A 16,501-nucleotide genomic window follows, 5' to 3' on the forward strand; every position below is an offset into this window, starting at 1 on the left:
TCCACAATATTACATTTTATGTGTATTTAATGATAGCACTAGTTACACTTCAATATTCTGTACTTATGTAACAAATTGGATAGTATTTAATTATTCTTCGTCACCAATTAACACAATTTTTAAATGGATTTATATAATAAGAACAAAAAATTTTCTTCCAGTTAGGATTAGATTATTTCGTAACTATACAAACTTAAACATATGTTTTACATAAATTATTCTTCCTAAAATAACCTTATAAAAATTTAAGAACTATAATAAAAAAAACATTTAATGCATCTTAATTATTCAATAGCAATTAGTAAGCCGATAATCATTCAATTTTCATCAAAATTTAATGTAAACAAAAAAATCCATTGTTAATAAAGAAAAACACCTTTTTTTAAAAGCAAACTTCTTATTAAAACAAAAAAAAAATCAATTTAATCATATTTATTAAACAAATGAAAAGAAAAAGCAAACAGTAAACACAAAAAAGCTATCATAAATACAGCAACAAAACTTACTTGATAAATCGCTGACTTGAAAAGGAATTTTTTTAAAAATTTAACGAATTCATCGCCCTTGAAAATAGATTACAAAACCCCAATTAATAAAAAAGGATTTAAACATTTTCAAACGACAATTCAATCCACACTTCACTGGGAAAGAGAATGCGTACTTCTCATTCATTTGAAAATACATAAATAAATTTCAATTCATCTTAAGCTTTCACGGGTTGTCGTAATATTTTACTTCACTCCCCCTGATTTCCGATTTGGAATGTTCCAGTTAAAGTCGCCAATTCAAAATCTCCGATTTGAATGTTCTGCATCAATGTTTGAATCTAATGATACTTTTAAAACTAGATTTTTCTAAAATATATTGAAATAAGTTACGAAATGCTTTAAGATTTTAAAATAGGCTGACATAAATCAAAACTAGATACAAAATCGAAGTATTTTCATTTCGCATTTCAATCACATAGACGAAAACAGAATAATATAAACAAATAATAATGAATTATCACATAGACGAAAATCGTATACCTATTAAAGTAAATAATTTTATATGGGTATACGATTTTCGAAATAGTTTTTATTTTTCTAAATAAAACTATAGACATATCCAAATTTCTAACAGGTTTTTCTACAGCAATTTATTACTACCTTTTAGTTAACTTGTTCCCGTACCTGTGAGGATAGAAACTTGCGAGTAAAAATTCGTCAAAATCCCAATTGACTAGAGGGCTCAAATCTCATTTGAAGCACTGTACCATATACTAGTTTTAATAGTTTGCTGTTTATATTTTATGAGACCAAAATGAGTTTAGCGTCAATAAAAATTTCGACCAGTTTCTGACTAATTGAAGTGCTCAAATGTTATCTTAAACTTAATGCCTAATAACAATAATTAAGTACAAATTATGCAAGTACAAATTCAATCATTTTGCATTTTAATTTTATATTGATATTTTGGATTCTAATTTTATATTGATATTTTTTAAAATCCAATTTTATATTGATTTTTCATAATTGATATTTTTATTTTATCTCTTTCATAGCTTTTTTAAAAAAAGAATGAAAAATTATGTTCTAATTTAATAAATTAAAATTCTTTCTTCCTTTGATTAGAATTAATCAACAAAGAATATAAATTAATTTCGAAATCAAATGATGGATAACTGTATCAAATTTCATTTACCTCTTGAATAAAACTTACTTCATGCTTTTCATTTTAATTTTCTAGGAATTTGTTTTATTTAAATTCAGAAAAAATTTTCTGAGAAAAAACAAAACCATTTTTTTATATATTTCTATAATATTCATTCTTTAAAAAAAATTTCAGGCAATTCAAATATAAAAAAATTTCAAAACATTCTGATTTCAAAAATTAAAAATGTTTCTTCCCACAAGATTAAGTAGCTGAAAAGTACAAATGCTAGTAAATTTCAAAGAATTACTAAATACTAAATTAACTAATTTAAATGACACTCTTTAAGTAAATTGTGGATATGAAAGTTACCTTTACTTCATATTGAGAATTGTGCTATTTATAAATTTTTAAAAGAGTGTCAGAATAATAGTTTAAAAATTAATTCGCAATAATACTTTTAATTTAACTTTCCCGTGTTTTGCGCAAGAGGGAAATTATGTTAAATTTGATACATTTTTAAGCAGTTTTTAAATTAAAACTTAACAAAACGTTTACCAAATTATTAAAATAAAAAATGCCTACTCTTTGACAAACCAAAGTTTCTTTGTTTAATTTTAACTTCTACACATTTCAAACAAAAATAACTTATAAAATAATTACCTTTTAATCTCATGAGGTCACGTGTTGTGAGTGTTGTGTCAATCAGACAGACATTTTTCAAATGCTTTCAACTAACTACATGTTCTCTCGCCTATATCTTACAATTTCTGATGGGGGAAGACTTTTTGTTGAGTCTATACTATAGGAAAGAATTGCTTTTGAGGAATTGCTTCAACAATTTTGTCAGTAAATCCGATTTAAAAATCGCCATTGTTCAATCCATTGTTTACAAACGCTACTTGAAGAAATTTGGCGATAGAGCAGGTTTGACATGAAAGTTTTCGCCAAGAATGTCAAATGGTGACTATTAACATAGTAAGCATTTAATAAAGCTGGTATAAAATACAAACTTTTAAATATAATTTAATATTTTATTTTCAAAACTTGCTTGCATATGGATGGTGTAAACCAAATTTCTTTTTGTTTTACCTTAGAATATTATTTAAAAGATAATTTCTTTTACTTCTCATACATTAAGAAATTCCAATAAGCGTGAAAATTGAACTAAACAAAAATGAAGACCAAAATTTAATTAAAATAAGTCAAAATGGAAAAGTTCTATAAGCAGCTGAAACCAAATTGCCTTAAGTAAGCATTTTAAATTAAAATATAAGAATTTAACAAAAAACCAAATAAATTTTAAAGATACGCACGCTAGCACAAACTTCAGGGAACTATTTTTTTGGTTTTTATTTAAATTCTCACATTTTTATTTAAATTGTGAACTTTATTTCAGTCCCGCAGTGGACCGATGCGCCACCTAAAGCTCGGGGGGGGGGATTTTTACACTAAATAAAACGGATAGTTTAGGGGAGAATTTAGACGAGAGAATTTTTTTCTAAGTACATAAATAAAAGAAGCAACGTAGCACTATTTCGAACGAGCTAACATGGAAGGGGGAAGTAAGCAAATTTTTTTTGGGGGGGGATGAATGCGCCCAAGAGCTTGGGGGGGTGGGGGCCACTGTACTGGACTGATCGTTAAGACGCGGTTCCCAGCAGATCACCGAAGTCAAGCATCACTGGCTACGGTCAGTGTGCGGGTGGGTGACCACTAGAAGCAGTATGCGTAAGGACCAAGGGTGTGCGGTATTGGCCCTCGTTAAACTGTTCTACCGTAAAGTGCTCGACTTCGCGTGCAGGTCGTCGGCTACCAAAGCGGGGGTGCCATCCTCTCTGCAGAGGAGCAAAATTGTGATGTCTTCGGATCCGGATCTTCGGAAATTGTCTTCGGATCATCCTCAGGGGTGTTTCCCTGACCGTCGCCAATAGCCCATCATGCAGCTCTAGTGCGACGTAAGTTAACTACAACAACAGCACTTTATTTCAAATAATATTAGTTTTAAATATCTGTAAATTCCTGCGTTATTAGATTATCTCGATTAATTTATCCTTTTTGTTCTGTGCTTAGGTACTGTTTTTTTTTCCTTCTTTTCTTGCATTTTTCAGATTTGTCTTTCTTCTTGATATGCTGCTGATGAAATTTCTGCAAGTTAAAAAACTACACAAGGTTAATTTTTGGATAAAGCCTTAGAAGAGCGTTGAAGAACGGAACTGTTTTAGAATAGTGACTGTTTTTCAAACAAAGAAATGTTCAATTACTTCTAGAGTAGGCGAGAAGATAAAATTTTCACTTCCTTGTTCTTCCAAGTACTTTTCATTTAAACTTTTTTTTTCTAATGCCCACCTAGATAATGACCTTGGTCATACAGGCACCTGAAGGGCAGATTTGTTGGCCACTCCTTCTGGGGCACCCTATTAGATGGGCCAACATTGTTCCCATTGTAAGGACAGATAGTACAGAGAAGGAAAGAACATCCATGCCTTGCCCGGGATTCAAACCCAGAACCTTTCTGATGCAAGGACAGTTCCCTAACCCCTACACAGGCCGGTCGGCTCATTTAAATTAAAAATCTAATTTAGCAAAGATTAAAGGTTGGCATCTTCCAGATGTATGTGTTGGCGAGATTAAAATTAAATTGAAAGAGCTTGTAGTTATTCTGCACTTTTCGTCAAATGGAAGAAGACTGATCCGTGATTGCTTAAGGCAGGGGTGTCAAACTCGCGGCCCGAGATGAACATTTTTGCGGCCCAGTCAATATATCCAAAGCAAAGTAAAAGTGAAATAGAAATGAAAATTAGAAACGAAACCAGCATATAAAATTATAATTAACTTTATTTATATACTATATGGATCATTTTAAATCGTACGCACGAAAATGTGAAATTCTAATTGGCTGAAATGGAGTCCGTTTCACACTAAGCTATCAATTAGATAGTGCATATTCAGGTTTATAGCGAGTTACGTTGGTTATCTTGCTCCATGGTTCTCAAGCAATTCTGGGATTTGAAAGAAGAAATATGTAAGTTTTTACAAACTAAAAATCAAGATTCAAGCTTGTTCCAAGATCAAATATGGTGGCAAGATTTATCTTTTATGGCTGATATAACCAAACACTTAACCGATTTAAATTTATTGTTACAAGGCAATGATCAGATCATTACGAACGTGTTTGACATAATTAAAGCATTCAAATGTGAACTATTTCTTTGGGAAAGTCAATTGAAAAATGAAGATTTTACGCACTTCCCAATGTGCAACAAGAACAAATATAGTTTAAATGATACTGCATCGTATCAAAAATATGCAGAAAAAAATTTCAAATCTTAGAACAGAATTTGAAACAAGGTTTAAAGATTTTAATTCTTTGGAAGACAAATTTTGTTTGTTTTCTTCGATTTTCTCAATAAATATAGACTCAGTACCCAGTTACATGCAAATGGAAGTGTTTGAGATTCAGTGCGACTCAAATTTGAAGGTAAAAGTCATTGAAGTGGGTGTGCCTGAATTTTACGAATATTTACCGGCAAGGTTTGAAAATACTCGAAAATTCGCATATGAAATTATTTCTATGTTTGGAAGTACTTATCAATCAGAGCAATTATTTTCTGTTATGAATGAAAGTAAATCTCCTGTCCGAAACCGTATTAATTACGTTCACGTTGGGTTAATTTTGAAAGTAGTCTCGGCCAATAAAATTTCTCCCGAAATAAAACAAAGATAGTATCAGAGAAGAGATGTCAAGTATCAGGACGCAAACAATAATTTAACTTCACATATGTTTATTATAATTCAAAATAAAAATATTTGTTTTCTATGAACATTGATTTTTCTTTCTTCTTTTTTGCGGCCCGCCTGAAGTTAAGCATTGTTTATTTGGCCCAAGTTAGCTTTTGAGTTTGACACCCCTGGCTTAAGGGATAAGGAATTTTTCTCCGAACGAGGTGGTTCAAATTTGAATCCCCAGAATTGGCGGGTGTATACAAATCCTGGTACACGAACAGACTGGCGTAAAATATTCTGAGTGGTAGACGGATAGTGGGTTAAAATCCCCATGCTGTCGGCCTCAGCCATCATGGCTCAGGAGATAGAGCGTTCGTCTTCCAATGAGGTGAACCGGGTTTGAATCCCAGAGATGGCTGGATAATACGAATTCCGCAACCGGCTTGCACCGACCACAGAGCTGATGTGAAATATTCTCTGTGGTAGATGAATCATGGTTCAGAGTCCCTTTTCCGTCAGACTAACCCTGGGAGGTTCTCGTGATCTTCCTCTTCATGTAACACAAATGCGGGTAAGTGCCATCTAAAGTTCTCCACGAAGGCAAATTTTAACCAGGAGTTCCTTTGTCTTCTGGATTGGGTTGAACATTAATAGTCGTAAACCCAACAATTGCGCCGGCTGTTCAACGGCGATTATAAAATTAAATAATGTCGGCTTAACCGTGAGAAGTTTTCATGGTTTTCCACGCCATGCAACACAAATGCTGGTTTGTTGCATCAAAAGTCCTCTATGAAGGCTAGTTTGAGTTTCCTTGTCTTCTGGTTTGGGTTCAAATGAGCAAGGTTAGGGAGCTGAGCAATAATGAAGATAGTTCAAAAAATGGGTCTGCTGTTTAATGCCAGTTGTATAATAAAATAAATTTATTTGAAGGCACATATTTTTGCACTAAACATAACTGTTTTCCATTCATTAAAAGTTTGAGAGAATAGAGATTTACGTGGCCCTCCTGCTATAATCCCCGCAATGAAATATAGAATTCTCGTTCAAATCGTAGCTTATTCAGTTATAATATGTTAATGTCTTTAGGGTCTTATGAAGTGTAAACATAGTTGTCCGTAACTTGTTTTTGATTAAGGAACTTATGCAAGTTAATGAAGAAAATCACATTTTTGCTTTAAAGAAGGAAACTATTATACATGATGTGTAATATATTTAGAAATTTATATATTTCCAGAGCCTTCAATAAACAGTGTTCCATAAAAATACCTGAGTGAGGACAGATATAAAAAGGGAACAATTAGGCCTCTATTGGTTAAGGCCATAGTCTGGTTGCTGTTAAAAGTTTCCATTACGATGAATAAATTTAAACCGCTTTTAAACTTATGCGAAGTAACTTCTTGACAAGCATTGTATTTTCATATTTACGATTCAATAAGTACTTGGTTTCTTGTTCACATGACATAAGCTCAAATACAGTTTCTTAATTGCTCTTCATTTTTTTTTAAAAAATCAAATAGTAAATATAAAAATATTTAACTTCATTAATATTATTAATTCTGCAACGGGTTTTTGTCCCGCAGTGGACTGATCGTTAAGACACGGTTCCGAGCAGATCACCGAAGTCAAGCATTACTGGCTGCTGTCAGTGTGCGGGTGGGTGACCACTTGGATCAGTCTGCGTAGAGACCGAGGGTGTGCGGTATGGGTCCTCGTTAAACTGTTCTACCGTAAAGTGCTCGACGTCTAGTGCAGGTCGTCGGGCTACTGAAGCGGGGGTGCCATCCCCTCTGCAGAGGCATGTCTTCGGATCATCATCAGGGATGTTTCCCAGACCGTCGCCAATATCCCATGGTGCAGCTCTAGTGCGACGTTAAAGAATTATAACAATCATCGGTGATGAGATTTAAACGGAATTCAATGTTATCAGAGTTTTGGGGATTTTGTTCCAGAGCCGACTCGGCAAATCGTGCTGTAAAATGTGTTTTCAAATTTAGTTTCCCCCCCCCCTCCAAGAGTAAGCATTTATGATAATTCGAAGCAAGATGACTGATAATACAAATCAAAATCTCGAGAATCATTTCTCTTGTATTATTTCCTTGACACATTCTTAAATTTAAAAAATTTTAGTGACCTTAGTCTTTAGTTAGCTAATAATGTATCATAAAATTCAGATATTAATTCTCTGAATTATATTAACTCTTAATTAGAGGTTTAAGTAATTTTTTATAGGAAGTGGTGAACTTACATGAGTCTTTTTTAAAGAATTAAAAATTTTAAATGAAATGATCGTGCCGGTGATGCAAGCTATTTTTTCCCCTTTTACTTTCAAAATATTGGGGAAAAAACTATAAATAAGAGTACCTATTAAATAGGATACTGTATTATTCAAAATGTCTTATTTAAATTCTGTTTAAATAACACAAATTATTATATAATTTATATTTTCAATTGATATAAAAGCTATTTTTCTACTATGAATTATTTTTTACTAACTCCAAATGATTTTAAATATTTTTTTAAAAAACATTTAATTCGTTAACTACCCTTCAGTTCATAATTTTTAAAATTCTATGATGATTGGNAGTAAATAATTTTATATGGGTATACGATTTTCGAAATAGTTTTTATTTTTCTAAATAAAACTATAGACATATCCAAATTTCTAACAAGTTTTTCTACAGCAATTTATTACTACCTTTTAGTTAACTTGTTTCCGTACCTGTGAGGATAGAAACTTGCGAGTAAAAATTCGTCAACTTCCCAATTGACTAGAGGGCTCAAATCTCATTTGAAGCACTGTACCATATACTAGTTTTAATAGTTTGCTGTTTATATTTTATGAGACCAAAATGAGTTTAGCGTCATTAAAATTTCGACCAGTTTCTGACTAATTGAAGTGCTCAAATGTTATCTTAAACTTAATGCCTAATAACAATAATTAAGTACAAATTATGCAAGTACAAATTCAATCATTTTGCATTTTAATTTTATATTGATATTTTGGATTCTAATTTTATATTGATATTTTTTAAAATCCAATTTTATATTGATTTTTCATAATTGATATTTTTATTTTATCTCTTTCATAGCTTTTTTAAAAAAAGAATGAAAAATTATGTTCTAATTTAATAAATTAAAATTCTTTCTTCCTTTGATTAGAATTAATCAACAAAGAATATAAATTAATTTCGAAATCAAATGATGGATAACTGTATCAAATTTCATTTACCTCTTGAATAAAACTTACTTCATGCTTTTCATTTTAATTTTCTAGGAATTTGTTTTATTTAAATTCAGAAAAAATTTTCTGAGAAAAAACAAAACCATTTTTTTATATATTTCTATAATATTCATTCTTTAAAAAAAATTTCAGGCAATTCAAATATAAAAAAATTTCAAAACATTCTGATTTCAAAAATTAAAAATGTTTCTTCCCACAAGATTAAGTAGCTGAAAAGTACAAATGCTAGTAAATTTCAAAGAATTACTAAATACTAAATTAACTAATTTAAATGACACTCTTTAAGTAAATTGTGGATATGAAAGTTACCTTTACTTCATATTGAGAATTGTGCTATTTATAAATTTTTAAAAGAGTGTCAGAATAATAGTTTAAAAATTAATTCGCAATAATACTTTTAATTTAACTTTCCCGTGTTTTGCGCAAGAGGGAAATTATGTTAAATTTGATACATTTTTAAGCAGTTTTTAAATTAAAACTTAACAAAACGTTTACCAAATTATTAAAATAAAAAATGCCTACTCTTTGACAAACCAAAGTTTCTTTGTTTAATTTTAACTTCTACACATTTCAAACAAAAATAACTTATAAAATAATTACCTTTTAATCTTATGAGGTCACGTGTTGTGAGTGTTGCGTCAATCAGACAGACATTTTTCAAATGCTTTCAACTAACTACATGTTCTTTCGCCTATATCTTACAATTTCTGATGGGGGAAGACTTTTTGTTGAGTCTATGCCATAGACTCTATAGGAAAGAATTGCTTTTGAGGAATTGCTTCAACAATTTTGTCAGTAAATCCGATTTAAAAATCGCCATTGTTCAATCAATTGTTTACAAACGCTACTCGAAGAAATTTGGCGATAGAGCAGGTTTGACATGAAAGTTTTCGCCAAGAATGCCAAGTGGTGACTATTAACATAGTAAGCATTTAATAAAGCTGGTATAAAATACAAACTTTTAAATATAATTTAATATTTTATTTTCAAAACTTGCTTACATATAGATGGTGTAAACCAAATTTCTATTTGTTTTACCTTAGAATATTATTTAAAAGATAATTTCTTTTACTTCTCATACATTAAGAAATTCCAATAAGCATGAAAATTGAATTAAACAAAAATGAAGACCAAAATTTAATTACAATAAGTCAAAATAGAAAAGTTCTATAAGCAGCTGAAACCAAATTGCCTTAAGTAAGCATTTTAAATTAAAATATAAGAATTTAACAAAAAACCAAATAAATTTTAAAGATACGCACGCTAGCACAAACTTCAGGGAACTATTTTTTTGGTTTTTATTTAAATTCTTACATTTTTATTTAAATTGTGCACTTTATTTCAGTCCCGCAGTGGACCGATGCGCCACCTAAAGCTAGGGGGGGGGGAATTTTTACACTAAATAAAACCAATAGCTTAGGGGGGAATTTAGACGAGAGAATTTTTTTTAAGTACATAAATAAAAGAAGCAACGTAGCACTATTTCGAACAAGCTAACATGGAAAGGGGAAGTAAGCAAAATTTTTTTGGGGGGGGATGATGGCGCCCAAGAGCTTGGGGGATGGGGGCCACTGTAGTGGACTGATCGTTAAGTCACGGTTCCCAGCAGATCACCGAAGTCAAGCATCACTGGCTACGGTCAGTGTGCGGGTGGGTGACCACTAGAAGCAGTATGCGTAAGGACCGAGGGTGTGCGGTATTGGCCCTCGTCAAACTGTTCTACCGTAAAGTGCTCGACTTCGCGTGCAGGTCGTGGGGCTACCAAAGCGGGGGTGCCATCCTCTCTGCAGAGGATCAAAATTGTGATGTCTTCGGATCCGGATCTTCGGAAATTGTCTTCGGATCATCCTCAGGGGTGTTTCCCAGACCGTCGCCAATAGCCCATCATGCAGCTCTAGTGCGACGTAATTTAACTACAACAATAGCACTTTATTTCAAATAATATTAGTTTTAAATATCTGTGAATTCCTGCGTTATTAGATTATCTCGATTAATTTATCCTTTTTGTTTTGTGCATAGGTACTGTTTTTTTTCTTCTTTTCTTGCATTTTTCAGATTTGTCTTTCTTCTTGATATGCTGCTGATGAAATTTCTGCAAGTTAAAAAACTACACAAGATTAATTTTTGGATAAAGCCTCAGAAGAGCGTTGAAGAACGGAACTGAGTACTTGGTTTCTCGTTCACATGACCTAAGCTCAAATATAGTTTCTTAATTGCCCTTCACTTTTTTTAAAAAATCAAATAGTAATTATAAAAATACTTAACTTTAATAATATTATTAATTCTGCAACGGTTTTTTTGTCCCGCAGTGGACTGACCGTTAAGACACGGTTCCGAGCAGATCACTGAAGTCAAGCATTACTGGCTGCTGTCAGTGTGCGGGTGGGTGACCACTTGGATCAGTCTGCGTAGAGACCGAGGGTGTGCGGTATGGGTCCTCGTTAAACTGTTCTACCGTAAAGTGCTCGACGTCTAGTGCAGGTCGTCGGGCTACCGAAGCGGGGGTGCCATCCCCTCTGCAGAGGCATGTCATCATCAGGGATGTTTCCCAGACCGTCGCCAATAGCCCATTGTGCAGCTCTAGTGCGACGTTAAAGAATTATAACAATCATCGGTGATGAGATTTAAACGGAATTCAATGTTATCTGAGTTTTTGGGATTTTGTCCCAGACCCGACTCGGCACATCGTGCTGTGAAATGTGTTTTCAAATTTAGTTTTTTCCCCCCTCCAAGAGTAAGCATTTATAATAATTCGAAGCAAGATGACTGATAATAGAAACCAAAATCTCGAGAATCATTTCTCTTGTATTATTTCCTTGACACATTCTTAAATTAAAAAATTTTTAGTAACCTTAGTCTTTAGTTAGCTAATAATGTATCATAAAATTCAGATATTAATTCTCTGAATTATATTAACTCTTAATTAGAGGTTTAAGTAATTTTTTAAAGGAAGTGGTGAACTTACATGAGTCTTTTTTAAAGAATTAAAAATTTTAAATGAAATGATCGTGCCGGTGATGCAACCTATTTTTTCCCCCTTTTACTTTCAAAATATTGGGGAAAAACTATAAATAAGAGTACCTATTGAATAGGATACTGTATTATTCAAAATATCTTATTTAAATTGTTAAATTCTGCTTAAATAGCACAAATTATTAAATAATTTATATTTTCAATTGATATAAAAGCTATTTTTCTACTATGAATTATTTTTTACTAACTCCAAATGACTTTAAATATTTTTTTAAAAAACATTTAATTCGTTAACTACCCTTCAGTTCATAATTTTTAAAATTCCTTGATGATTGGATAATTATTTGAGTTAAAATGCTTTAATTACCTTATGGTAACAACTTTTAGATGAAACAAAAGATACATTTTAATAACTAAGTTATTTTTCGAAAATTATTTAAATATAAAGTAAAAGTATTTAAAAGTTGCATTGAAAAACATTTAAATTTACAACTTTATTTTTTAAAATTATTTCCACAAATAATTATTGATTACTAGTACTGAAAACTTTATAGGTTTCAGTTTATTTAATAAACTATTATTTTTTTAAATATTTTTTACCAATTTAATAATAAAAGTTAATAGTAATTTAAAAAGTATGTTTTCTTTTTGATTTTGAATAATTACTGGTAACATGTAGTAGTAAATAATACCACATTTATACCTATAGCGTTTGCATTTTTAAGTGCTGTAAAAATTATTCATGACAGTCGGCAAAATTAACTTCAACACCCCCCCCCAGGAATCGGTTAGGGACGGGCCTGGATGGAGTTAAAAACTCGGAGTGCATGGGACTCCTTTCAAAGTACAGTTGGTGCCCACATTTCTAAAACCTCCAGAGATAAAATTAAAGTCCAACTTTCTTCAATAAGTCGGAGAAGAGTTGGAGTTACCGGGGGCAGCAAGAGGATACCCTCTGGGCGCCCACCAGTTCGTGAGAAACACTCGAAGAAAAAAAGAAAAAGAAATCTCGCTGAAAATGTGAGTATGAGACTTACTTATGGTTAATGATTAGCGATTACAGTGCACTTCTCACAGCTATTTACTTTTCAAGGAAATTAACAGAACTCGGTTTGATCATGTAAACTAGAAAATGACTAATAAGTAGAATGACCATGCTTTTATGACGTCACTTCCGAACTGCACTTTTGGAGAACAGGTTTACTGTTGTCAAGATATATTAGTTGAAAAGTAAAGTTACCTGAGTAAAGTGCTCTTCATAAGAATCTAGAAAGATGTCGTGCAACGTAAGAGAATCGTTCTTTCCTTAAGTGATAAAACGAAAATTTTAAAAAGATTGAAAAGTGGAAGTAAATTGGCGTCAGAATATGGCGTAGAAAAATCGACAGTGCCGGAATTGAAAGAAAAAAATGAAGAATCCGTTATGAATTATGTTTCAGTAGTGGANTTAACGAAGTCGCTAAATCCCGATAATAAGTTCGTAATATGGGAAATTCGTTAAACAGAAAATCACCTTTTGAAATACTTAAACGACACAAAACAGGTTTCAAATTCATAAACACTAAACATAATTAAAATAGCATTTGATACACCTTTATCTTGTAAACTAGTATCTACTATTTATTTCATAAATCGTAACCATATAAAAGAAATCTGCATGGAAAGCAAGAATAGAGAAAAACATTATCCAGTGTTACACTATCATGCTGCATACATTTTCAACCAAATAAAGCAAAATTTATGTATAAAATTATAGTTGCATTTATTATACTGTTAATTTTAAACAAACATTGCCACATGCGTTCTTAAGTTTAAATTTTACAGATAATATTCGTCAATTTTGTCAGAGTTTTTTTTTTTTTTTTGAAATGCAAACAAAAAGGGAACGGGATTTTACTGCTTTTTCGAAAACTTAAGTGTCTTCGATAATCAGTTCAAGGTCATTTCCCTCATAAAATGAGTTTTAACAAGTTTGAAATGTTCTGAAATATTTCAGGAAATACGGAACGTGGATCTCAAAGAAAAGTTCGTTTAAGGGAAAATTCACTTCGCTATTGGAAGTTATTTTACGAAGAAATTTCCAAAATGTTCTTAGTTCCTTGGAAAAATTCAGTCGGCAAAATAAACTTCACCCCCCCCCCTCTCGAATCGGTTAGCCTGACTGTCATCATGAACAATTTCAGGTACAGTGAGTGAATTAAGTAAAAATGAAGAATGAAAGGATACCAATTCATAGCTGATAAGATAACTGTTCCGATTAAATCGTATTTATTCCGATTATTTAGCCTTGTTTCAAATACGATTTGGAGGTCAAAATGTCGATTTTTCGGTATTCAAACTTCCATCCACTCCTTTTTTCAACCCAGAGAGTGGGTTTAAAAACAGGTAATCGGGCATGTGATTTTTCCGCGACTATCGCAGAATTCCGCCATTGAATCGCGAACTGCATGAATCGAAAACTTATAATCCGACGAAATGTTTTCTAAATCCTGTTAATGAGATGTTTACATGCATATGATTTATCCGCCATTTTGAATCTTCTGTTTTGGAGGATTTTCACCATTTTGAATATTTGCCATTGTGCGGAAATCTATTAATATTGCGATTTTAATCTTAAACATCGATTTTTCGTATACACCTAGTTTAAAAGTTATACGTTGCGATTTGAAGAGTTTATCAAACTGTTTACAGATGCGAAAGCACAAAAAATTTTTTTTTTAAATGTTATTTAAAAGATAATATTCCTTAAAATTATTACCAATAATGAGTATTAATTCTAGAATACTTGAGGCGATCTTATTAATTAAACTAACGGTTTTCTTTTTGAACCATTAATTGCAATTTTAATCTTAGTCACGTTTCCCAAATCAACATTTAGGATTCTTGATGTAGATTTTATAATTTTCTGATATAAATATTGTAATTTAAAATAAAAAGCATTTCTTTACAGCGTTGTGACTACACCAGCAAGACAATTCAAGGAATTTTTTTTTCAAGATTACTTTTCCCGAATTGAGTTACGGGCGACACTTCTTAATCGTAAAACTTAAAAAAATAACTTAGAATATTCGTAACAACAAACTTCTAAATTTTACTCATTGAAAAATGTAATTGTCTTTCCAAAACTTCTATTTTTATATTCAATGCTAGCCAGAAGATAACTAACTGATTCACGGTTGAACACTCGGAGTCATTGCTCTCTCTCTATATATATACAGTGGTGGCCAAAAGTGTGGACACTTTTTGAAAGTTTCATGTTTTTCAACTTTGTGTGCTTGTAGAATATATTACTTTTCACTTAAATACAAACGTTTATATATCAAATTGAAGGTAATTTAATGTAGNTTTTTTTGCAGAGTTTACACCTCGAAAAAAGACTTTATACACTTTTCTAATTAAATTATTAAACCAAGAATTTTAAAAACTAATGTATCAGAAAACATTAATTTTCTCAATTTCTGTGTTTTGGACTTAACCGCATTGGCTTCTGAGCGACTCAAATAGGGATGAACAAAAAACGAAATGGAATTTTCTGATGGGTTAAGCGTTGCTCATTGTTTTAAATTTTACTACAAGTAAATTCAGTTTTTCACATATTTTAAAAATAACATCAATGAAAATTTTTAACTTATAGCTAGCTCTATTTGAACAAAAATGTAGTTTAGTGAGCACATTTAATTATTTCATATTCGTTGTGTCATATAAATTCAATAAGGAGCATTACGTGATAGCACGTGTGGTCCACGTCACCAAATTTATACTCTTATAATTGTCTGATACCACGCGCCTTTTTTTTTCTTCTTTAAATTCCTACTGTTAGTTCATACTCTCCTTCTATACGTTTACATATAGAGGGAGTTGTTGTTCACATTTTCAATCTCGTTAATAAAATATTTTTTATTCTTCCTGTTAAGTTCAGATAAATTTTTTTAAATTTGTAGTGGATGACACTTGATGTGAATACGATTTTTTTCAGTATTAATTAATTAATTTTAATTTTATATAAGAGAAAAATTTTTAATTATTTCATTAAAAGTAACTGAAATAAAATTTTTCTTTGTTGAGTTAAGTAGGAGTTGTCTTCAATATTTTTTTAATTACTTGTTTTTAAACAAAACGAGATAATTATTTACACACATTTTAATAATAATCATTTAACCTGAAAAATATTTCATTTGGAGTATTTATATAATAAGGAGTATTTCAAAGGGTCTGTTGCAAAAAAAAATTGATATCATATCAAAGTGTTTATTATTCCTTTATGAATATTAGAGCATCTTTAAATGGAAATAAACGAAATGAAAAGATTATTTTCTCGTCTATTATTTCTTAAATCTAGAGGTTTTAAACATAATATTCTAATACATATATATTATGTTACTGTGAATGACCGAACCAGTGAAAGTTGACAATCACATTGTCGCTTAGGTAAATGTCCACTAGAGCAAGTTAAGTACCACTGCCCAGTATACATTTGCCCGGTATTCCTTACATTAATGTTTCTTTAAGGTCCAGTGCCACTGCCCGGTATACCCTGCACTACGGAGATTCGTAGTCATAAAACATTAGTAATCATAAAACATTAGTAGTCATAAACCCAAAATTGAGTCTGCTGTTCAACGATGGAAACAAAATTACTATATTTTGAACATCTGGAAAATTTGTGGAAAATCATTTGTCTTTAATTTTAAAAAAGTTTATTACATATACCCACATCAAAGACGCTGTGTCAAAGAGCCTGTAAATTTTTATTCTAATTAAATATGTAAATTCGTAATGAAATAAGTAAAAAAAAGTTTTATTGAACAGCTTGTAGTCATATTTCTAATTATCTGTTCACTGATTCAGTTTGCGAACACCAGCAAATGTTATTTTATGTGAAAAATAAAAGTTTCAGTAAAATAAAATTCTGGATATGCTTGGTGGATG

Source organism: Parasteatoda tepidariorum, chromosome 4 (assembly GCF_043381705.1).
Source record: "Parasteatoda tepidariorum isolate YZ-2023 chromosome 4, CAS_Ptep_4.0, whole genome shotgun sequence".
Taxonomy (NCBI): domain Eukaryota; kingdom Metazoa; phylum Arthropoda; class Arachnida; order Araneae; family Theridiidae; genus Parasteatoda; species Parasteatoda tepidariorum.